This window comes from Chrysemys picta, chromosome 3, assembly GCF_011386835.1.
Source record: "Chrysemys picta bellii isolate R12L10 chromosome 3, ASM1138683v2, whole genome shotgun sequence".
Lineage (NCBI taxonomy): Eukaryota > Metazoa > Chordata > Testudines > Emydidae > Chrysemys > Chrysemys picta.
Genome location: NC_088793.1, coordinates 155109991 through 155135535, shown reverse-complemented (window position 1 = coordinate 155135535; position 25545 = coordinate 155109991). Strand labels below are relative to the sequence as shown.

Here is a 25545-nt window from a genome sequence, read left to right as displayed (position 1 = left end):
TTCACCCAGGACCCAATCCTGTGAGATTCTAAGGGCCAGATTTTTAAGGGCAGTAGGTACATAAAGATTCAGGGTTCAGGGAGGTGACCTAGTGGGATTTTCAAAAGTACTGAAGTGACTAAAATATGAGTTAGGTGCCTAGGTGCTTTAGAAAATCCCGTTGGGTGCCTGACTCTTTAGGCATCTAAATACCTCTAAAAATCAGGTCCTAACTGCCCTGATCTCCCCTTGCCTCCAGCAGGAGTTGAGGACTCGCCATATCTCTTCAGATGGGGCCCTTTCTCAATTGCCTCTAATGGATTGTCATAAATTTCTCCCTGCCCCTGTCATGCACACATGTAGAGTCTGATTTTGTCCATTTGTATGGAATTATCCATATATAACAAAAGAAGAAAGGAAAAAAAGAAGAAAAAGAAAGTGTCCCATTTAAACCAGACACACAATTTTCTGTATCAAAAATGCTTCTTTAGTTAGCAGCACTTCAATTCTATGGCTTCCCCCTAATCCTTTTGGGCCTCACTCCCATGACAGCATCTGATTGGGGTCTTTTGTTTTTGATTTCTCAAGTACCAAGCTGACTGAGGGCTGTTTTGTGATTAATCTGACTGATTGACTCTAGACAGAGGACAAGTCTGGAACAAACAATTCAATCCAGCCCTGACTTTTTAGAAAGCAGTTTCTCTTCTCACTGGCTGTTTTTTTTTTAGTTTTTTTTTTTTTTAAAGCAGAGCAGAGAACTCCAGGGTTTAAATCAGATTAGATTGGGTCTGTTCCACCCCATAGATACTCGGATCTTTAGGTAGTATTTGGCTCTAAGGAGGTGACCTGGGTCTGGGTCTAAGGGAGCACATACCACTAAAAATATATTTGTGTTGCTTGATGAAAATAGATACCTAAAAGTTCATGTCAACACGTGAAGTTATTCAGGAATAGCCATTGCACATTAAATTCACACCCTACCTTAATCTGCATAAATTTCCAACTGTAGACAAGCCCTTGCACTGACACCAACAGGAGTTTTGTCTGAGTAAAGAGTGAATAAATGCTGAGTACTGACTTCAGGATTTGGTCCCATATACTCAGTAGGTAGAAAAATCCTGCATAGATTTTAAAAGCCATATATGTCCTTAAGGTTACTCTACATGGAACCTCTCAGGAAAATGAATCCAAATTAACTAAAGGTGTGAATTTAAAGCAAATTCATTAAACCTCTGTGTGAACACTCTCATTCTGCATTAAAGTGGCCTTCCTTCAGTTTAGTTTTAATTCACTTGAATTAAACTAAACTATATTAAGGCCACTGTAATTCTGAATGAAAGTTAAAGTGAATTAAACTAATTCCACAATAACTCACTGTGTAGACAAGCCCTAACACATCAATTAAAAAAAGAAAGGTCTTTAACCCTTCCATTGCTCAGTAATTTCCTCACTTGTTATTACATCCTTGAATGTGATTCTCCTCCCACTTACACTAGTGGGAAACAGGAGGGGCTGCAGTGAATCCCATGCAATTGCACAGGAGTAAAATAATATTCAGGGAGAGAAGAACCAGGCTCAAAGAATTTGGATTTAAATGAAAATGAGAACTAAACACATTCCGCCTCCCATATCCCAGTGATGAACACAGGATACACCTTAAAAGTTCCATGATTTGACTTCGGTGGACAGGCAGTTCAAGTAAAGGGAGCTTGACAGAGAAACATTTTCAGTTCTTTATTCTTTGTCTAATAGGCTCCCCAGATTCCTTCATCTCATTGTTGCACTTCTTTAAACCCATAGGGCCGGATCCTTAGCCAGTGTAAATCAATGCTGCTCAAATCCTCAGTCAGTATAAATTGATTTTTAATGTAACTCTGTTGATTTATACCAGTTGACGCGCTAGTCCCTATTGTTGCTGCTTTGATAATTTCATTTTATTTTATCAATCTTTACACTATTTTGTTTTTCAGGAGAATAAAATGCAACAAGACACAAGCAAATACAAACAGGAATTCCCTGTGATGTTACAAATCAGTAACAATCAGCCAGTAAAAGGATCACAAGAAACATGCCAGAAAACAAACGGCTAATAGTATTCCTGTGTAGAGCATTTGCAGGTAACTAGAGCGGAGAAATAAAAGGGGCACGGTCAGGTAGTTTATTCAGACTTCAAATTTAGGATTTGTTAGAATAAGATCCCAAACTTTATCATACCTTATATTAATCCAAGTGTTTTCATGACATTTACTGTTAAAATGTTAATGGAAACAGACTTTTTGGATTTAACCTTTCTCCTATTGCAGCAATATGCAAGTCTGTGGTAGCCAGAAAGTGCATTGACCAGGAAATGACAAATGATCATAATGAATATATTACTGGGAACTCAAACATTAATGCTTAAACTGCAAACGCTTTATGAAGGTACACTTTACAAGCTCCATTTTAGAGATGGGGTGAACAAGACCCAGAGGGCTCACCAGACTTGGGAATGGAATTTGGCGTTCCTGTCTCCCAGTCACGGTTCCAAATACTGCAGGGAAAATTTCTTAGTGAAAAAATAAACCCTTCAGTGGAGTTTAGAAACAAAATCATGGAAATATTGCTCTGGATCTTTTGTACAAAGTTATTTTAACAAATTTAAATTTGGGGCCAGATTTGACTTGCCAGTGTCCTCCTAAATAGTTGAATTGAGGCCACAGAAAGAGGCCACATCATGGCTGGGATTAGAACTCAAGAGGAGTTCCTAACTCCCACTCTTGTGTTCAGACTGTTAGATCCTCTCTGATCAGGCCATGGATCATCTGCTTCTCTTTTACTCATCTCTCTAGTATCATGGGAGAAAATAACCTTGTCATGCACGTTGCAACTGGCACTTTGAAGAAAGCATATAGCATGATTACTGTCTCAGTACATCCGAATATTCATGGTTTGCCCTACCTGAGTTTGTCCCAAGGCAAATGTTCCCCTTCTTATAAAGCTCCTCAACTGCAGAGTGCATCAAGCTATATATTTCCCTGGAAAGGGGGGTCTTGTGGCTTGATTTCACAGTGACTTCCAGATGTTGCTTGAGTTTCACTGCAGCCTGCAGAAACTTAAAACAAGATCAACGTTTGGACATCCTTGTTGCATTTCAGCCGGTGATCACGCAGGAACAGAATCAAAAGGTGTATAGAGAGAGTGTTATTTCATGGCCCCGGGTGAGGAAGAAGGCAAGGAATGTAATTCTGGCAAACCAGAGTGCCTTGGTGCTATTTGGTGGCAGCACCTGTAGTACCTAGAGATGCTACCAAGGGGACAGAAATAAGAGCCACTTTTGTAACCAACCCTTTTGCTTTGTTTTACACCAGTAAGTGAAGAATACAAGGCTGGAGGCTGATTCTGTAGCCCTTGCACATATGATTAGTACCACTGACTGTGCAGACCAATAAAGTCCCATACAACAAAACCCTGATTCAGTGAAGCACTTAATCAACTTAATGTAGAAAGTTAGACATGTGCAGAAGTGCTTTGCTGAATTGAGGCCATACATACCACAGCGATAGTTGCTATATAAAACCCAAGAGAGATGATGGATAGATATATGTGCAGGATCAGGCTCCTCGTCTTGAAACCTAAAATAACCGTGTGCTATTCCATTTTTTAAATTGATTTTCCTTTTGTTCCACCTTGATTGTCAAACAAGTTTAAACGTGTTCATTTTGCTCCCTGTGGGAAGCTCTATCCCTTCCAGTGTTTCAAAGAGAGCTGAAACCAAACATGGCTCTTTTGATTTGTTCCCTTGCAAGTACCAGACCGTTACCGAGGAAGTCAGCAGCACAGATCCCCAGCAAGGCTGCGTGTTACTTACCTGCTGCTTTCAGACCCAGCGGAGGAGGCATAAGAGAAACACATGGATTTATTTTCTACACTATAAAATAACTGTTGCTTGGGAATTTATTGATTTCTTGGAGGCCAAGAAGTGGTGGATTGAAACACAAAGAGCCTGATTCCTGGTTGCCTGGAAAATACTGTGGTCATTTGCACCAGCACATCGGGAAGGCACAGGGCCAGACAGGGCCAGTGCAACCCATTAGGCAACCTAGGCAGTCGCCTAGGGCGCTACAATTTGGGGGGCGGCGACAAGGCCGGTGGAAGGATGTTTCGCGCCCTAGGCGAAACTTCCACCTTGCGCCCCCCTGTTCCTGAGCCCCCGCCCTGAGGCGCCCCTCCACCCCAGCTCATCCCTGCCCCGCCTCCTCCCCAAGCACGCCGTCGCTGCTTCACTTCTCCCGCCTCCCAGGTTTGCAGCGCCAATCAGCTTAGGCGCCGCAAGCCTGGGAGGCGGGAGAAGTGAAGCAGCCACGGCATGCTCGGGGAGGAGGCGGGGCAGGGGTGAGCTGGGGCAGGGAGTTCCCCTGTGTGCCGCCCCCTCCCCCCTTGCTGCAGGCGGCTCTCCCCGCACTCCACTGCCCCAGCTCCCTCCGCCTAAATGCCAGCGGTGACCAGGGCGGCCGAAGATCCGGCCGCCGCGGTCGCTGTCGAAGAAAATGGCGCCCCTCAAATCCTAGCGCCCTAGGCAACCGCCTAGGTTGCTTAAATGGTTGCACCGGCCCTGGGCGGCGACCGCGGTGGTATTTCAGCGGCGGGACCTTCTGCCGCCTCTGTGGGGGGCTGCATTTCGGGACGGGACCTTCCGCCGCCTAGGGCGGCAGAAAAGCTGGCGGCGCTCCTGGGGCCAGATCAGAATGGCAGCATTTCACTCCCACCTTCCACTAGTGCAAATGCTGACACACAGTACGAGAATCAGGCCTGGAGCACAAGGAATATTATACCCTCTTCGACTGGGACTTTATACACTCATACTTACAGTTAACTCACTATATACTATCCGCCTACATTTGTGTGTGTGTAGGTGTCCTCCCTCAATAAGTATGTGTCACCAGGCTTGCTCAAGCATGCATCATCATATCACTTTTCAGTGTGTTTAAGTAGGTCTACGCAAGCTACACTGCTGACATATCTAGACTGTGTGGGATTGCATCACTCTCTAGTGGCTGCAGCCTCCAGAAGGGTTAAGCCCCCAAAGTGCTGCCTGCAGCAATGTGTCTCTCTAATCATCTTATTATTGTTTTAGTTACTATAGCATTGTAAGTGTAAAAACTGCTTTATAATGGAGCCAACCCACTTCTCTGCTCCCTGCGTGCCTCTCAGCTGGTAGAAAGGGAGAAGAAACCATCTTCTCCCCAGCTGGGGATTGCCTGGCACAGAGGAGTCCCCAGCAGGGTTCAGAGCCTGCATAGCTGTCTGCTATGCCACCCCTCCTGTGCTGCACCATGGAAGAGAGCGTGGCAGGGGAGTGAGTTGCACCTGGGCTACCCACGGCGGCAGGCCTTTGGGAACATTGCCAGGTACCAAAGCAGCCTGGAAGCTGGTGCTGGAGCAGGACTGAGCAGAGAACTCTTCATAGATCTATAGAGTCTTAGGCCAGAAGGGACCACGTGGGATCATCTACTCTGACCTCCTGTTTAGCACAGGCCAGAGAACTTCCTCAAAATAATTCCTAGAGCAGATCTATTAGACAAACGTCTTGTCATGATTTAAAACCTGTCAGTGAGGGAGAATCCACCACGACCCTTGGTAAATTGTTCTAGTTGGTATAACTGGCTCCCTGAGGTCCCCCCCTCCTCTGCTGCCCGAGTCAGATCTCGACCACAGCTGCGTAATGGAGAATGGACCAAAGATCAGCATCTCTGTCTCATAAAGTTTACAGTTTAAAGTCCCAGTCCTTATCCCACTGAAATAAATGGAAGTTCTGCCGTTGATTTCAGCGGGAGCAGAACTGGTTTTTAATGGTCCACTCTTGAGACGTACAGAGCATCCACAGATCCCACGGAAGTCAATGGGAGACACAAGTCCTCAGCACAGATCAGGATCAGCCCCTAACCCTGTAAGTAGATCCGATACAGAAGGGCACACCAAGAACAAACACAGTGTCTCTGTTAATATTTGTATTCTATTGCTGTAAGCGAAATGCATTTTGGCTGGCATCTATACATGGAAAATGTTTTTGTTTACCAGATTGAATCCTTTATCGGATCATTGCATTTCACCTTTTTACTGCAGTGGGATTTTATTTATTAACCAGTTTGCTCCTTTCACAGGGGGTTGATGTAAAAGGGTGTCATAGGGCTTTTCATTTTCCTCTGGTTAGAGGAGTGAGTCACTGAAAACAGACCTGTTAACCATATAGGTACCATCAGTCTTTAACACTTGACTGTAGGTCACGTAATGCTTAGCACTTGGATAGCACCGATAGTACCGTGAAAGCTTGGGAAATAATAAGGAAAGGTCCCGATCCCTGAGCTAGTAGGAGGTCAATTCTAGCCAGACTGGGCCCTAGATGACACACAAAATATAAGGAGAGATGACAATCAGCCATGGAGGAGGGCAAACCAGGGGAAAGGGAAGTAGCTCTGGGGGGTTGCAGCACACAAAGAATTCAGACCATTGAATTCAAGAATTCAGACCATATTTCCTGGTCTCCATTTATTAATTATTATTAATTAGGAGGAGGAAGGAGGAGAGAGAGCGCACCGGAGTTGAGAGCAGGGAGGGGATGGTGCAGAAAGAAATGGGTCTCAAGGAGGGACCTGAAGGAGGAGACAGAGATCACTGAGGAAACTGGAGGAAAGCAGCTCTTCCAGGACTAGGGAACAGTGGAAATAAAGTGCCAAGTTGCCAGTAACAGCAGAAGAAGCCAAAGGGCGTGTACACAGAGAGGAGAAGGTGGAGTGGGGGAGGGTTGGAAGAAAACAAAAGCCGAGAAGCAGACAAGGAGCATGTGACAGTTCCAGTTACCTATTTTCAATATGTATATTTTTCCTTTGCGACTCATTGGTTGGGATGATGGAGAATAAAACAGCCTTTCCCCACCCATCAGTGGACAAGTTCAAATGTCTGTGGACGAGCACATGACACTAACAGCACGGGTCTGACACTGGGGGGACGTTAGCTGCCCCGCGTAGCCAGTGAGTGGCAGAGATGGTTCTAGGCTGGGAAATTTGGATCCAAATCTGGACTCAAATTCCTCCAGAGTTTTGGTGTCTTTAGATTTGAAGGTTTTTGTTCAGCCCATTATAGAAATAGGGACCAGATGCAAAGATTGGATCCCAGAGTTTGGGATCCTGGGATTTGGTGGGGTCCCAGCTTGTGCATGTGTGTTCATGCAATGAGGCCAGTAGTGACAGAGGCTAAAGTCCCCTCCACACTCAGTGAAAGGTTCTTGCTGGGGTCCATTAATGTGACCTGTAATGCCCAATAGTGACCTTCAGCCTCATGTAGAGGGATCTCCCTTTATCAGGGAGGCAAGAAGTAATCCAGTAAAATCCTCAGCTTCCTGCTTAAACAAATAGGCCAGTTGGCTGCATACCCAGCTGGGAGAAGTGCGCTCTGATACCATAGTGATGATGGCTGTGGCATAAATACCTAATCTGCCTGTCCAGAATAGATGAGAAAGGCCTGCTGCGTATGGAACATCTTTACCAGAGATGGAAGGGCACCAAAACCCTGGCTCTGGATCGCCTTCCTCTTTGCAGGTTTGTATGCCGTGACTTGGGCCATTCTCTAACCTTGATTCAGTTCTACCAACCACAGCTAACTCAGGGCTTGTCTGCACTTGGAAGGCTACAGTGGCACAGCTGGAGCGCTTAAATACAGCCCCTACCTATGCAACAGAAGTGATTCTCCTGTTGGCTTAGGTAATCCACCTCCCCAAGAGGTGGTAGCAAGGTTGACAGAAGATTCTTCTGTTGACCTAGCATTGTCTACACCGGGAGTTAGGTCGGTTTAACTACATTGCTCAGGGCTGGGGATTTTTCACACCCCTGAGCAACATAGCTGGATCTACTTAACTTTTTAGTGTAGACCAGGCCTCACACTTACTTCCATGCTCGTGTCAGCTCTTTCACACCCCCAATCTTCAAGTCCCAGAAAATAGGGAGCAGCTCATGAGTTCCATCAACATAATGACTACCAGAAAGTCACCAGCCTCTCTGACTGTCTGGATAATGGGGCCCTGGAAATTCTGCACCCATCATTCTGGGGATTGCTGTTTTTCCTCCTCCCTCCCCCAGAAAATTCTCTTGCTGTGTAAAGTGCAATGAGGAGTATCATAAAGTACCATAATATAAAGAGAACCAGTGCTGCTTCAGCTGACATGAGGGTGTGAACCTGGAATCACCAGTATTAAATGCATGCATGGCAACTACTTGAGCTAATCAACTATCTTCTCTAAGGAGGGAGTGGGGGCAGGAGGGCTATTCAGGACCCATAAAACCTCTTGTGTACACCAGTCACTATGGGTGTGTCTACATTGCAATGAAACACCCACAGCAGGCCCGTGCAGGGCCACCCAGAGGGTGGGGCAAGTGGGGCAATTTGCCCCAGGCCCTGGGCCTCGCAGGGGCCCTGCGAGCCCTGGCCAATAATCCCTTTCCTCACCCGGTGGTGGTCCAGGTCTTTGGCAGCATTTCGGCAGCAGGGGGCCCTTCAGTGCTGCCGAAGACGAGGAGTGACTGAAGGGCCCCCTGCCACCGGAATGCCGCCACAGACTCGAAGCGCCGCCCAGTCAGTACAAGCTCCCCCGCTTTGCCCCAGGCCGCCTGAATCCTTTGGGTGGCCCTGGGCCCATGTCAGCTGACCTGGGCTCATGGGGCTCAGGCTGCAGGGCTATAAAATCACAAGGCAGATGTTTGGGCTCAGGCTGGAGCTCTAGCTCTGGGCCCTCCCCCCCCATGGGATCTCAGAGCCAAGGCTCCAGTCCGAGCTCAAACATCTGCACTGAAATTCTATAGCCGCACAACCCAAGCCCTGTGAGGCCCAGTCAGCTAACCTGAGCCAGCCGTGGGTGTTTTATTGCAGTGTAGACATAACCTACGTGGATTACATAAGTACACAAATTCCCTCTAGTGGTGAGAACATTTCATTATCTGTGCTGTTACTCAAACACTAGAATAAAGATGTTCTCAATTGGCTCCTTCTTGAAAACAATGCCAGGATGCAGATCACTAAGCTGGGCTGGGAGCACCAGGCGCAGCTTTCCCCTCTTGTTTGTGCAGGGGGGGGGTGTGCCTCCTCAACGGCATGTTCTTTGTGCTGTGTAGATGCCCCTTTTCTGGGTTTCATGTGGATAGAGCTTTGCTGAGGTCAGAGGATAGGGTGGGGAGCAGCAGGGTACAGGGCAGAAACGGTGCTGCTCTTGTCAGCACCCTCCCCTGCAAAGTCTGGAGATTTCTATGTGGGATCCTAGGTGGGAAGTGAGAGAACTGGGATTTGCATTGCTTCTCTGTAGTTCTCCTCTGGGGCTGCCACAGGTCTAGGGCATGTAGCCCCTGCTGGACCTGCACTGTTAGGGAAGAGATGGGGCCAGCAGCATCACAGCTATTGCTACAGCTATTGACTGTGCCCAGGCAGAAAGGGGTTCCTTTCTCTACTGGTGCAGATCCCTAGCGTCCCTGGACTTGGGAGTGAGGCTGTTCCAGAAATCCCCAGGTGGCTCACTCCAGTAGTTTTCCTGTGCTCTGGGCCCCACCCACAAGTTGCTCTGCAGTAGGGTGACCAGATGAGGGGAAGAAAATATCGGGACACATGGGGTGGGGTGGATGCCCACCAGCAGAGCAAAAACAAAACAAAAAAAAACAAGTCCTGCCGGCTGAGCAAAGTGCGGATATCGGGACAAAATGCGTCCCAACCAAACATCGGTCAGGACAGACACCGAAATATTGGGACGTCTGGTCACCCCACTCTGCAGGAGGAAGAGGTCTGGTCCCTGGCTACCATTGCAAGTCTCATTGGTTGATCAGGTGTGTGTGGAAAAACAGCAACCGGGAAAGGTTAAGAATTAAGAATACAGTCAAAGAGGCTTGTGGTTAGACAATCACAAAGCAAGGTCTAGCTCACTAAGCAGGGTTATTAGGGCTGTGATATGCAAGGAAAAAGAACTGCAACCAGACTCTGCTTTATCACTCAGCCCCGCTGCTCTGACGGGAACTGCACATTTGCTTTGTTCATTTCTCACTCAAGAAGGTCACTAAAATCTGCCTGATATAAAGGTGCTTTCAGTGTATGGGGATTCAAACATATACCACCACAGTGAGGAAAACAACCCATGGTTCTTCCCTTGAAGTGCAGCTTTGGGGGGCCGCCTCTCATCCCATTTACACTAGCTGGACATCAAATTAATGTCACTGAAAGCCAACAGAGTTTTTCCTTGATTAGTTTGGTGTAAGTGAGATCAGAATCAGGCCCTTAGATCTGTAACTGCTGTTGAGAAATTCTGCGTAAGATAGACCAATCAAGCTTTTCCCCTTGTACATATAATGGGTCAAATACTCTACTAACATAATTCCACTGACTCCAATAGAATTATGCCAGCATAAAATTTGGCACTTTCATCAGTTTATCTCCTCTCTGCATACATTGGTGCATTCTAACATTTTGTTGCTGCAGCCTTGGATGGCAAGTGTGTGCCCCCTCCTGGGGAGCATGTGGCTTTGCAACAACTAGGATGATTGGTTTAGACATAGAGTCTCACTATACAATCCATTCGCCAGGTCTCCTGCCTTGTTTTTTTTAATCTAGAGGACAGACCAATTCCATTTGGTGCAATAGTAGAAGTGCGCCAAGCACCTGACCAACAGAGCAGGTTGGCCATTTCACAGCCATGGACAAGTTGAGATTATCATTTTGTACAAAAGATACACTTTTTTTGACCAAATGGGGAACAGAAGGATTGTGGTTGCGGGAACGTGTCTGCAGCTGTGGCTCAAGGTCCATTTTCAGTGATGTCTTAGAACTAAAGTAGATAAAGTTTAGGCTAAAAAGAAAACCATCTGCATTGTTCTCCTCCTGAAAAGAGCGTTTGGGGCTGGAAGTTGAAGAAGTGGGCTGTGGACGTAGTAATAACAATTGACACGGATATAAACACCATTCATCCCACAGGATGCATTGTAAAAGTGCTGTAGGGACCGTGTACATGCTCATGTCTCACCCACCAATGAAATGAAGCCACCTCTGAGAAGAAATTTTATAGGAGGGGGAGTAGTTCCTCCCATTGAAACTGTTAGAGGAATTTAGGGCAGCCAAATAAATAGTAATGACCTACATTGGCATTTGGCCAGGGCATCAGGCCTGCCATCCCTACTCTTGTGAAAATTGTCATGGGATCTTTACAGGACCTTAGTTTTACATCTCAAAATCGGTCCCTTTGTCAGCATACTGACCCCTGACACCATGCTGGGACACCGGGTTCTGCAGTGACTCAGAGGGGAGAGCGCCAGCATCACCACCATTTCTTGTAGAACCTGGTGTTCCCTGAGGGCATTTGATGCCGTGACCTGGCCTGACCATGCTCAGCTTGTGAGATCTGAGTAGATCACAGCACTATGTGACGTGACATGAAGACAAAGAGTGTGTCACATAAGTGGAATTCCCATGTCAGTTGGGGGCAGGGGAGGAGGAAGGAGTCAGAGAAAAGAGGAAATGGGTGGCCATTCCTTATAAAGAAAACAGTATGGCACAACCTCTCATCAAGGGCTGCAAAAATCTGGCTGCTGATCCTAGAGGGCCAACACAGGGAGACCCAAGATAAGCAACATCTGTGCATCCACAAATAGGAAATTGAAAAGCTCTCATGGCCTGATTCTGTAGCTTGACCAGCTGTTGTTTGGTGTGGTTCTTACTTTGGGCCCACTTGAAATAGATCATTTTGTGCCATTCCCTATGTCTAAGAGCCTTTAAACGGTGCCCAGGTTTTCAGTGTGTCCTGATATTGGCTGCCAAGGACTGATGGGAAAAGGTAGCCACAGTGTGCGGATGGCTATTGGACAGGGCGACCATATGGCCTGTTTTGGCCAGGACAGTCCCTTTTTTAAGCCCTGTCCTGGCCGTCCTGACTTTTTTTTCCCCAAAAAGGAGGCATTTGTCCCGTTTGCTCTTGCTGACATGATCAGTTGGCAAGAGCAAACAGGACAAATGCCCACTTTTGTCAAAAAAGTGGGGCGCGGTGTGGAGGAACGAAATGCCAGCCCCCCGCAGCACGGGAGGCAAAGTTGGGGAGGGAAGGCAGTGTTCCAGAATGGGGTGGGGGCAGGGTTCCAGTGACAGCCTCCTGAGGGCCTCCCCGCAGGGTTCTAGCCACAGGCAATGCAGGGGAGCAGGGTTTCAGCCATGGGCAACAGCCTCACATGGGGCGGGAGGAGGCCTCGGGCAAGCGGCTGGGGGTGTCCCATTTTCTCTTTGGGAAATATGTCAGCCTACTATTGGAGGGTCAACTGTGTTTAGTGTGCTCATACAAAACGGAACAGGAAGCTTGGTCAGTTGCCACATGTTTAAGAGAGGAAACTGGATGTGATATTACCCCTCGCACCCCCTGCCCTCCTCTGAACCCAATGCATTGTTGTGCTTTCCTGTGGTGTAGAAATAAAAAGGTGCCACAGGCCATGTAAAGATTTTAAGATGGACACAGAGAGTTGTCCCCTTTCCCTCTTTAATGGGTTTCTTTCGGTGAGATGAATGAACACTATGTTTTCATCACAGCTGGGTAAAAGACTAGGCAGCATTTGCCTTTCTGTCCCTCTTTCTCTCATGTAGATCTTTACATTGGAGATGGACCGAGTCACAGGAGTCATCTGGAGCGGAACTTCTGTAAATTTCAAGGGTGTTTCACAGTAGGGCTGGACCCAAACCAAAACACCCCTCCTCCAAGCTCTCAATTCAGGACTCGATCCATGTCAAAATATATTAGCTGACTTCCATAAAATGTAAGAGTCTTAAGCACTATGAAAGTTGAGTTCCAATCTGTATCTACACATATCTTGTGTGCAGGGAGTTCCGTAGGTTAGCCTCAGTGCTATCCCACTTCAATGAGCACCATAGGTTAACCTCAGTAATATCCTGCATCGGTGAGTGCCACAAGTTAACCTCAGTAATATGTTGTTGCAATGAATTTCACAAGGTAACTTCAAAACATGCTGCAACAGTGAGTTCACCTGCACATCTACCAATATGATATTTGCCATCATATGCCAGCAATGCCTCTCTGCCATGTACATTGGCCAAACCGGACAGTCTCTACGCAAAAGAATAAATGGACACAAATCTGACATCAGGAATCATAACGTTCAAAAACCAGTGGGAGAACACTTCAGTCTCCCCGGTCATTCAGTAACAGAACTAAAAGTGGCAATTCTTCAACAAAAAAACCTTCAAAAACAGACTCCAGTGTGAAACTGCAGAACTGGAATTAATTTGCAAACTGGACACCATCAAATTAGGCCTGAATAAAGACTGTGAATGGTTGGGTCATTACAAAACCTAAACCTAATTTCCCCCATACTAATTTCCCCCTACTGTTACTCACACCTTCTTGTCAACTGCTTGAAATGGGCCACTCTCATTACCACTACAAAAGTGATTTTTCCTCCCTACTGTTAATTGAATTGTCTCATTAGACTGACCTCACACTTGGTAAGGCAACTCCCATCTTTTCCACCCCACGCATCTGATGAAGTGGGTTCTAGTCCACAAAAGTTTATGCCCAAATCAATTTGTTAGTCTCTAAGGTGCCACAAGGACTCCTCGTTGTTTTTGCTGATACAGACTAACACGGCTACCACTCTGAAACCTGAGTTCTATCAGTTAATCTCAGTAGTATCCTTTACTATGAGCCCTAATGGTCTGTAACAGTGTGTTCCATGGGTGAACTTCATTAGTATCCTACAGCAGGGCATTCTATACGTTGACTCTGATAATTTCCTGTGGCAGTGAGTTCCATGGGATAATTCAAGAACATTATATACAATTTTTTTTGATAGCAGCACTTTAAGCCTTTGTTCAATCTTCCCTCCAGTCACCACTCTGTGCTGATCAGAGTCATGTCACTGTGGGGCAAGTAGAAGAGAAGTGGTGAATAGACAGCTGACCCTACGCAGGTAGCTGACCTCTGGGATTGAAGAGCCAGTCTGGTCACTGCTGCTAACCAATTGTCTAACAGCAAATGAGGAGCCAAAAACTCCCCCCCCAAACAGTGAGCTCAAGTAACAAATGGTGGACACACCTGCTCAAAGGGCAGATATAGTCTTCATCGCATCTTGCAGCTACTTTCCCCGTCCTACAGTAGGGGCATCTTATCCAGAGTGAGCTTCAGCCATGCTCCTCTCACCTCACACTGTCCACTACCATTCCTCAACCACTTGCTTGTTAGGTAAACAGCTGGGTTCATGTACAAATTACAGAAGGCTGTCAGAGTGGGGGGCAGGGAAGGGAAAGGATGAGAGCAGATAGGAACCTGATGTGTGGAGAAATGTGACAAGCACGTACTTCCTACTTCGTACAAGGGCCTGCAAAAACCTAATGCCAGCCTTGCCACTGATGTCAGACAAAGACCTTGTATGCTGGGAGGCAGTGTTATCTAGTGGTTAAAGCTCATCACTGGAAGGCAGTGCTTTTGGTTGTATTCCTAGCATTGCTCATTGTGCCACCTGGGCCAAATCCCTTGGACTTCCAGGCTCTAAAATGGGGGTGATAATATTTACGCACTGGTGTAAAATTATGTTGAGATCTTCATTTGGAAAGGGCAAAGCTTCCTTATTACACAGGGAGAACAGGCCCATCTCTAAACATTCACTGTCACGGCATAGACTGCAAACTGCGCTGTAGCAAGCAGGTTCAAACAGGTATTAGTTACACAACTCTCCCATCTCTATAACTGAGAGTACAGTACGTCGGAGACTTGTGTGTGCTCAAACCTACCCGGTGCAGGAACCAGTGAGGCACTAAGTTGCTGGTCCTGTGGGGACCTGAGAGTTAATGAGCGGTTTCAGTAGCACGCTCAGCTTTGGTTCACAGCTTTTTACTGACTCTAGTGCTAATTACTAAACGGGGAGATGAAGTGTTTCTAAAGCAGCTGCTCAGCTCTGCATGTATGTCAGGGAAACTTCATTAAGTGGCACTGGCCTGGTTTGCAGGCTGCCATTTGACTTACCTCCTGCCCCTTGAAGGGGCATGTGGATGGCTTCTCCCCTCCTCCCTGGGGAAGCAGGGAGATCTCTGCTCTCATTCTTAGGGGATAGGGAGTCTTTTTCTCTGGGAAGAAGCAGGATAATTCCTCTCCATATGAGGGGCAGCAGGGGAGGGCCAATCACCTGAGCAGCTACCCGGCTCAATATGCAGTGAGCTCAGTGCATTCTGTGATTGGAGCTGGCAGTCCTAGTCTAGCAGAGACCTGATTCCAGAATTGGGAAGAAGGACTCTGAGCTGGCCAGTTGTCTTGGATTTGGCAGACAAGAAATCAAAGCCACGAAGGCTTGGAACAGTGCTGGATTTGTGCCTGTCGCCCGTTAGGACTAGCCAAGAGTGCAGATCAGGACACCTGATCTGAAACCTCCCTGAAGCTTTGAGGAAGTTTGACTCAGGATCCTAACTACACAGCATGAGCCCATCTCTATAATGGGCTTAACTGGAACCCTGAATCCAAAGCCCTCCACAGGCTGGAGTAGCATGGGCTTGGCTCTGGAGCCTAGCTTCAATGCTTGGGTTCATTTCTAGGAGGCACTAAACTTGCAACCTTGAGCTGAGCTACTAGGAGAGTTTGATTTGGAGTTGCTGCTAACTTGAGTGAGTGTACGTGGCCTAGTGACTAGTGTTCTGGACTAGCCTGTAGGAGGCCTGGGTGCTATTCTTGGCTCTGTCAATGGGTGACCTTAGTTAAGTCACTTCACCTCCCTGTGCCTTGCTTTCCCATGTCTGTAAATTGGAGATAATGATACTGATCCCCTTCGTAAAGGGCTTTGAGACCTTCAGATCTATAGGAGCTGAGAATAATAATAATTAATTATTATTGAAACTTCACAGCTCAACCTACTCTCCAGACCTACAGGAGTTACTATATTTCTGACAGGGCAGCTCCTCAGGGACTTTGTGTTCTTTATAATAATAATATATGGAGATATACCTATCTCATAGAACTAGAAGGGACCTCAAAAGGTCATCGAGTCCAGCCACCTGCTTTCACTAGCAGGACCAAGTACTGATTTTTGCCCTAGATCCCTAAGTGGCCCTTTTAAGGATTGAACTCACAACCCTGAGTTTAGTAGACCAATGCTCAAACCACTGAGCTATCCCTCCACCTTTACCTTTGTTTCTTTACATTTCTTTTCTTGTTCACTTCAGCTATTTTATCCTAGTGACATTTGTCTTCAGGCAGAAGGCTCAGGTTCAGATCACTTGACCAGAAGATGCTCCAAGCTCCTGCCCCCATGAGATCAGAACAGCTTTAGCCACAGCAGCATGTCAACATGGCTGTTGCTAGCTAGCAGGGTTTCTGGCATGCTTTCCCTGGTCAGTTTGGACAGGGTTATTATTTGGAGAACAGTGTTGTAAAACAGTCTTATGTGGCGGGATCTAAGCAGGACAGTCTACCTAGCATAGGTCTGACTGATCAAGAGAAACATGCTGGATAGTACTACAGAGCCCTCCATATTCTCAAACCCCTAAGCAATCTAAACTAATGAATCCACACAGGACTCAGCACACACAGATTAAGCGGCTTGACCAAGAACATATGGTGAGTCAGTGGCAGAGCTGATTAGAACTGAGCGGTTCCTGGCGCCTGGGCCTTGGTCCAGTCCACATTGCCTCTTGGATACCAGTTAAATCCTGCAGATCATTTAAACATGACTGTAGCTAGCAAAGTTGTGCTCCCACTGTGGACATGGGCAGAATCTCTTCTCTGTCCTACAACACCAACCATCTTTAAACACGGTTGCAGGCTAAGTGGTTTATTAAAACAAGGGAATATTTTGTTCTTGCTTGTGTGGACTGAAAAATCCATGTGATTGGAACAGTGATTGGTCCCGGTAGATATTTAGACTAAAACATGGTCCTTCAACGTGATTATAATAAAGGTTTTTCTGGTTGCATAAGAAAAAAGAGGCCATGTTATAACAGTCGGGCTGTAAATGTGTTTCACAACCATGTTCAAGCATAGTTAATTCTGTAATGTAGACAGGGTCTGTAGTGCCTAGTGAGAAATCAGAGGTACATGATGGGGGAGTAGGGACCTCCTTCACCAAGCCTGGTGTGCCCACATCTGACAGCTCCATGCAAGAAATCCTGGGATAGGAAATTCCAGTATATTGTACATATAGCCCAGAAGAGAGACTGTAAACACAGTACTTGGGGGTATGTGGATAATGCTGAGATACCTCTTAAGTTGTCTGCTGCCCCGAGGTATAGATAAGACTAGCATATGTTCAGTATATGTAACCCTTCTGCCCATCTAAGTTGGCAGCAACAAGGGCCGGGTTCTGTATCTAGGGGTTCCGTTTCAATAACGCAATGCAAAACCGGCTCGAGCCCCCACCCAGTGACCTGGGACAATTACATACCACCCCCTGGGTGCCTCCAAGAGGCAATACTTCCCCTCTCGCAAGCACGGAGTCTGAGTGTAGCAGAAAATGTTTAATAACATGAGGTAAACGACATCAGCATGAAATTGGAAAAACACCACAAACAGGATTCATAACACAAACCACGAGCAGAAAACCCACCCCAGCAAATTGGGCTGTGTCCTTTCCCTTTGGTTCTTGAATCCAGCAACCCAAAAATCACCCAGAGTCCCCAAAGTTCAAAACCCCAAAGTCTCTTGGGTCCAGCAACCACCCAAAGTCCCAAAAGTCGAACAGCCCCCAAAGTCTCTGTCCCTGGTCAGTGTAGCCCCAGAGTAAAAGGGGGGCACACAGGATGTTAAGGGGCACCTTACGTGATCCAAGGCCAGCCGGCCATCTCTCCGTGGGATTCCGCCACAGCCTTCACCGCGAGCCAGTCCATCTCCTGCTGTCCCACGAATCGCTCCACTCTACGAGCTGCTCCGCTCCCCGACCTGTGAGCCGCTCCAGCCTTCCCCACAAACAGCTCCGCTCGCCGTTCCTTGGGCTGCTCCAACCGGCCCCGCAAGGCTCCATGCCACCCACTGCTCCTCCAGTCATCCCCACAAATTGCTCCACCAGCTGCTTAGCAATATAGCTTCAGGCTCCCCCACTAGTTAACACAGTACTTAATAACTTTAACTCTTTCATGATTTCAGCTCAGAGTAGGGGAGCCCCAGTGCTGGTGCACCATTGACCCAAAGTGAATTCAGCTCAGCAGCCTCTAACTAGACTCCTAATGGAATCAAAGTTAGTTCTGACATTCAACAGTGGAAAGAAGAGATGGTACAATTGGTGTTTCAAGCCCTCAGAAGAAGCCCATACCATCAGGTACAAATACCTATCCCCATCCTCTCTCAATTCACTGGGTTTTGTAACCCATGCCCCTTGCCAAGCAAGTGCTACTTAGATAATGGTGAAGGACTCACTCAGTCCTTCTGTCACACAACAGTTCCACTGGCCTTGATTCACAGAATCAGGGTAACAAAACTTTATTCTTCCTGCCCCAATAACAGAGAAACTGAGGATCCCACACCAGCCAAAGTAACCACTTTCAGTTGCTGTTGTTTCATGCCAGGCGGGTGGGTGTGCCTATGCAGACAAGATCAGCCCCTGGAGTTCTTTTCCACACTCGCCATAATTCATCACCAGATGTCAGGGTAGAGCTCATCCTGACTCTGCTTACATCATACAAACAAGGGCTGCATTTTTGTAGGATGATGAACAGGACAATTAACTGATTCTTATTCAGAGGACCTCCCATATAACAGTATCTGGCCTCCTCCATGGAGAGCTCTCTCCTAAATCCAGCCAGCAGCAGTGTGAGCTCACATTATCTTCTTTGTGGGCGTGGCTTATGTAGAGCACAGCTTTCCCCGGGCTATTTAAAGGTAAAGTCCCTCCAGTTAGGGAAGGCTCATGACAAGCTATTTAAAAAAATAGAGTTAGAAATCCAAACATCAAAAGCAGCAGATTTATCAGGTTTTTGGACATTGCATGTCAATCTGGAACAGTGGGCCAAGTTCCTCCCGGGCATAATGATCTTGGCTTCAGCAGTTAAACGCAGAGATGAATTTGACTCTGAGTGTCTTAGTGACGCATCTTGGGAGACTTAGACTGATCCAAGCTTGCAGAGGCATCCCTTGTTGGATTTAACATAGTCCCCTGCCAGCCAGCATTATGTGTGTGGCCAGCCAGATCCCAGTCGCACAACACATGAGCTCACTATCACAGGGGGTTGATTCTGCTGCTGGAATCAACTCAGCAGAACAGAGAGAGAAAGAGAGGAAGAAAAGCTAGCCCTTACTTTATCAGACCTTCACCTTTGCAGAGGCCTTTGTCACCAGACTGGTTTGTATTCAAAAGGCCAGGGGGCAGATCCTGCCTGCACTGAAGTCAATGGTAAATTGCCCATTGATTTCAATAGGACCAGGGTTTGGGCCAGCGACACTTCATGTCACAGTCTCCTCCCAGGGGTTGGAACAGAAGGGTTTTTTTCCATGTCTGTCGCTGTACTAGTTTGGGAGTGGGTAGAACCAGCCAGTGATTTGTGAGTGCTGGCTCCTCACCAGCCCCCTAACAGCATGAATTACAGTGCAAGACATTTTCAGTGGCTCGGCAGAGTCACTAGAACATTATTAGGACCACGGGCTTCATCTAATTAGTGCTAATAATGATAATTCATCCCCAAAACCTTTGTGACCCACTATTAGATTTATTTTACACATGGAGAAAGTGATACCTAGAAATTAAGTAACTTGCTCAGGAATACATCAAAAGTCAGTGGCAGAGCTGGGACTAGACCCCAGAACAGACTCCCCATCTCCTGTGCTAGCCACTAGACAGCTCTTCTAAAGTGAGCTCTGAAACTGAGCTAAACAAGTAGCCCCACTGCTTCTTTCAGCAGAAAGATTTATATCTGCGGAGTCTTAAGATTAAGGCACAGAGCTGACTTCAGAGATTTAGTTCAGCTGTGATCAAAGTTAAAATAAGGCCACTATAAATTGTACCATAACCTCACATCAACTAGTCATTACCAGTAATAACATTTACTCAAAACCACCACATTCCAGGGAGGTTTAAAGACTCTATAACATCTGTCAGTCTGTGATTTCCCCCCTGTGTTTTAGTAACCAGAAACAATCCTGTTTAGCTAAAAATGCTTGCCTTAGAACTGGTCTCCTTAGAGCCTCAAGGGGAAATCCAATGCCTGCAAAGTGCTAGTAGATGGAGGATTCAGGGGTAATGCGGTTTGGAATGTCCAGCATTTAAACATTATTGGTTCCAGAAGGGAGAGAACAATGCAGTTGCTAGAGGCTGTAAAAGAAGTATGGGCTGGATGAATGGACTATAAGGTGGATAGAAAGCTGGCTAGATCGTCGGGATCAATGGGTAGTGATCAATGGCTCCATGTCTAGTTGACAGCCGGTATCAAGTGGAGTGTCCCAAGGGTTGGTCCTGGGGCCGGTTTTGTTCAATATCTTCATTTATGATCTGGAGGATGGCATGGATTGCACCCTCAGCAAGTTTGCAGATGACACTAAGTTGGGAGGAGTGGTAGATACGCTGGAGGGTAGGGATAGGACACAGAGGGTCCTAGACAAATTAGAAGATTGGGCCAAAAGAAATCTGATGAGGTTCAACAAGGACAAGTGCAGAGTCCTGCACTTAGGATGGAAGAATCCCATGCACTGCTACCGACCAGGGACTGAATGGCTAGGCAGCAGTTCTGCAGAAAAGGACCTAGCGGTTACAGTGAATGAGAAGCTGGACATGAGTCAACAGTGTGCCCTTGTTGCCAAGAAGGCTAACTGCATTTTGGGCTGTATAAGTAGGAGCATTGCCAGCAGATCGAGGGATGTGATCATTTCCCTCTATTAGGCATTGGTGAGGCCTCATCTGGAGTACTGTCTAGTGCAGGAGTGGGCAAACTTTTTGGCCTGAGGGCCACATCGGGTTTCAGAAATTGTATGGCGGGCCGGTTAGGGGAGGGGGTTGTGGCCTGGCCCCCACTCCCTACCGCCCCTCCCCCCCGGGACCCCTACCCCATCCAACCACCCCTTCTCCCTGTCCCCTGACTGCCCCGGGAACCCCTGCCCCAGACTGCCCCCCCACCTCCCCATCCAACTCCTCCTCTCATTCCTGACTGCCCCCCGGGACTCCTGCCCCCATTCAACCCCCCTGTTCCCCGCCCCCTGACCACCCTGACCCCATCCATACCCCCACCCCCTGACCACCACCCCGAACTCCCCTGCCCTCTATCCAAACCCCCGCTCCCTGCCCCCTTACTGCACTGCCTGGAGCACCGGTGGCTGGTGGCGCTATAGCTGCGCCGCCTGCCTGGAGCCAGCCACGCCATCACCACTGCACAGCACAGAGCACCAGGTCAGGCCAGGATCTGCAGCTGCGCTGCCCCAGAAGCTCATAGCCCCGCTGTCCAGAGCATTGCGCCGGCGGCGGAGCGAGCTGAGGCTGCGGGGGAGGGGGAACAGGAGGGGAGGGGCCGGGGAGGGGCCGGGTAGGAGGGCCCACCTCTGATATAGTTTGCCCACCTCTGATCTAGTGTCTAGTTTTGGGCCCCACACTACAAGAAGGATGTGGAAAAATTGGAAAGAGTCCAGTGGAGGGCAACAAAAATGATTAGGGGGCTGGAGCACATGACTTATGAGGGGAGGCTGAGGGAACTGGGATTGTTTAGTCTGCAGTAGAGAAGAATGAGGGGGGATTTAATAGCTGCTTTCAATTACCTGAAAGGGGGTTCCAAAGAGGATGGATTTAGACTGTTCTCACTGGTAGCAGATGACAGAACAAGGAGCAATGGTCTCAAGTTGCAGTTGGGGAGGTTTAGGTTGGATATTAGGAAAAACTTTTTCACTAGGAGGTGGTGAAGCACTGGAATGGGTTACTTAGGGAGGTGGTGGAATCTCCTTCCTTAGAGGTTTTTAAGGCCCGACTTGACAAAGCCCTGGCTGGGATGATTTAGTTGGGGATTGGTCCTGCTTTGAGAAGGGGGTTGGACTAGATGACCTCCTGAGGTCCCTTCCAACCCTGATATTGTAAGATGTGTTGAGACACTATGGTGATGTAGAAAGTAAAATACTTGCAGGGGGAGGAAAGAAAGATTCAGCCTTCAAAGTTAAATTCTCTACATGTGCTAGGGAAGAGGCGATGGGCAGCTAAGAGGAAAACACACAAATATCCAGTCATGTTTACTTCCTAATTCTTATTCAGTTGTTTTACAGCTTTTGCAAAACTGCTGAGCCATATTAGGCAGGCATCCATTGTAAGTGCTGTTGTGTTAATTTAGATAAATAGAATAAATGGACCTAGCAGGTCAAAGATGTTAACGTGACCCTGTCACTGTGGAACACTGAACAGTGAAACAGGGTTTCCAGTACAGAGCTCTTAGCCTGCTTATTCCCATGGCAACAATCACCATTACATTTTTGATAACCTTTTATTAAAGATACAGAAAAAGAAGGGAAAACAGCTGTAGCATTTGAAATGTAAAGTATTAATTAAGGCTTTTATGTAAACAGTATCCCTTTCCCTTCAACTGGCAAGTTTTTTATAAGGAAAAAACAGTCTTTAAATGGTAAAGATGGCAATACAACCCAGCTCTTCAAAGGTATTTAGGCTCCTAACTTCCTTCTTTTGAAAAAAAAGAGAAAAATGTAGTTGCAATGGGCTGGTGCTGTTGTTGTTAAAGCCTGAGCCCATTTCCTTGATGACAAAATGAGACAAACCCACACAAAGGGGAAGAGAAAAGAACAGGAAAGGCGGACAGTGCAGCTTGTGTCTCTGGGGTTGACTCTCACTTGCAGCCTCACTGCTGGAGAAATACAGGCATGACACATGGTCTTCTCAGCCACTCGGAGACCTGGCAAACCTACACCCGTCTCAGGCTGCCGAGTTCTGGTTCACAGCAGTGTTGTGAAAGAGACAGTGTTGGCTGGCGATCCCTGAGTCTTATTAAACAAGAGGCAAAAAGAGAGCGAGAGAGAGGTTAGAGAAGAAATAAAGTTGGGAAAGAAATGACAGTGGGGAGCAGGGAAGGGGTGGGTGGTGACAGCAGGAACCCAAATCTCCCATTTCAGGCTTGTTCAGGACTTAGCCAAAGCCGATGGAGGTGGCAATGCCAGTGGTTCCCTTTCTCTGGCCTGAACTGCTCAGAGCATTTCTCAGGATCCGTATGATGACGGCCCAACCATGTTGTGATGGATCCCAGGAGATATGGGGATGGCAGCAACGAGGGTAAAACTTGCTCCTTTCAGTTCGACTGTCCCCAGTGTTCTGATCCCCCCAAAGTCTTTTTTAAAGGACCCCAAAAGGGAGTGGTGAGTAGAATAACCTCATTATTTTATTCACCAATTAGGTCTAATTTCCAAAACACCCATTTGGGTTCATTATCCTTTCACCTACCTTAACACAGTCGTTGGGCGGCATCAGCAGCCTTTTTCATTTGGACCAATCGCATCTTCCTCTCTCCCTTTTGTATCGTTTTCTGAACAATTTTATACAACAGTTTGAGCTGGCTTTTGTTACCTTGGACAGAGTTCAGCCCTCTGCACAACAGTGATCTCCACTCTACTTGGGCGAGCTGGCAAAAGAGACGTTTACACCAATCCAAGGGGCTCTGAACCATTTATAACAAAGCAGCCTCTTGCAGCACCATGCTGTACATATAGCACAGCAGGGATTATGCTGTCCTGGGGCCTGATAACCTGTAGGTGGGAGAAATACCCAGAATCTCAGAGAGGGATGCTAGTCCCTGGCATTTGGTTAAATGGTTTGAACCTGATCCCATTGAAATCAATAGGAATGTTGGTATCCTGTAGAGCAGTGGTTCTCACTTTTTTTCCCCCCGCAGACCACTTGAAAATTGCGGAGGGTCTCAGCGGACCACTTAATGATCTTTCCAAATGTTGTTTGTTAGCAAACTATTGTAAAGTGCTTTGGATAAAAGCACTATATTAAAAAAAATTAATAAACTTTTTTTGTTCTACAAATAAAAGCACACAGCTCATATTTTAATATCAGTAGTCTTGCCTTTCTAATGCGATGGATGTGCCCTCTCTCCTCTGCCGTAGCAGCCCCCGAGCTGGGGCTGGGAAGAGGGGGGTCTCTCCCCCGCCACAGCAGCCACAGAGCTGGGGCTGGGAAGGAGGCCATCTCTCCCCGGCAGCCGTAGCCCTGGAGCTGGGGAAAGTCACCTCTTTCTCTGGCCGCCGCAGCCCTGCACATCCCAAATCCCCCCACCCCCTCTTCTCACCCCACTGCCCCCTCCCACCTACCCCATATTCCCCCCCAAGGCCACCAGCTCACCTTACATGTGCATCATCTCCAGGGTCCAGGCACCTAATTAGTGGAGCCATGCCTGCGTGGTTCCACTAATTCGGTGGGTGGCCCTTCATTCTCTCGTGTGCAGCCACCCAGGCGCACACCTTAGAAGGGAACTATCCGTGGACCACCTGAATGGAGCTCACGGACCACAGTTTGAGAAACTCTTTTGTAGAGGGAAGACCTGGGCTGCAGAACTCTAATGCATAGATGAAATTGTTAATGGAGAGGAACCTCCATCTTGGGAAGAGGAGAGGGAGGGGGCGAAGTTTTCACTAATGAATGGTAGCTCTGACTTTTAGAGGGTAAAGCCATCACTGGCTCAGTGCTTGCGTGAAATGAGTTGATTGGGTCTCAGTCCTGTTCCTAATGGACAAGGATCCATAGAAACAAAAGACCACGCTCCCAGTGGACACCGATTGCTCTGCCTGTTGTTGGCAAGCTCAGCAGAAAGGCTCACCTTAGGAATTACTGACAAGGCCAGATTCTCACCCGTGCTCCACCCCCTTTGCGCCACTCTTGAAAGGGGCTGGAAATCTGCATGGCAGTTGAAATTTTCTCCAATGTTTCCGTGGTGCAGAGCGGGTATAACTGGCTTTAAACCACCCTCTCCCAGCCTCTCTGGAGTAGAAATGTGGTGCTAGGGTTGGAAGAGGGCATGGCAGTAGCATCTAGTAATTGCTTGCTGGTGTAACCACCCTTTGGGGGGCTTACTCGCTATTGAAGGTTAGAGCTGCCTTGCATGGGGGACTGAACTGGCCAATGGCAACCGCTCGGATTGGAGGAACGTAAAGGTGTCATATTGCGACTCTTATGCCACCCAGAGTCCAGCGCTGAGCAGAGCTAGGCCAGACCCAGAGATCTGCCCAACCATCAGAAGGTTGTTCAGGGGCCTACACGTCAGAATTTGGTGGTGTCGCTATGTTACTTAGAGTCTATTCCAAGAGCCTACACGTCACCAAAACAACCCCAGTTGGCACTGGTTGGCACCTTCCTCAGCGAAGAGCAAGGACTGAAGAATGGAGTTGGCAGAAAAAATGCAAAAAGAAGCACAAATGTTTTTCAACATTTTTTTCCTCTCTCTTTTTTGGAAGGTGTTGCTATAATTCTTGCTAGAATGATGTCCACAAGTGTCTAATTTTTTTTCTAATTTAATTTAATCTTATTCCAGAATGTATTTCCAAGGTGTTACAAACGATAGTGAGACAGCTGCATTTAAAAAGGCACATGGATGAAAAGTGCCCCTTTTAAAGCCAGATATGTT

The 25545-nt window shown here is 47.3% G+C and overlaps 1 protein-coding gene across 3 annotated transcripts in view; it reads right to left on the bottom strand.

Moving 5' to 3' along the window:
- Positions 1–1891: 1891 nt before the first annotated feature.
- The window catches only part of LOC101950860 (NACHT, LRR and PYD domains-containing protein 3-like), a 52314-nt gene continuing 28660 nt past the window's right edge, over positions 1892–25545 (bottom strand). The window contains exons 14-15 of one of the 3 annotated variants that reach the window (XR_010599854.1): positions 23487–23665; positions 22385–22909 (exon numbers count right to left, since the gene is read on the bottom strand). The gene's annotated coding sequence lies outside the window, so the exon portion shown is untranslated. Of the gene's footprint in view, positions 3071–22384; positions 22910–23486; positions 23666–25545 lie in introns of those variants that run through there. The other 2 variants (XM_065589331.1, XM_065589332.1) reach the window with 2 other exon arrangements.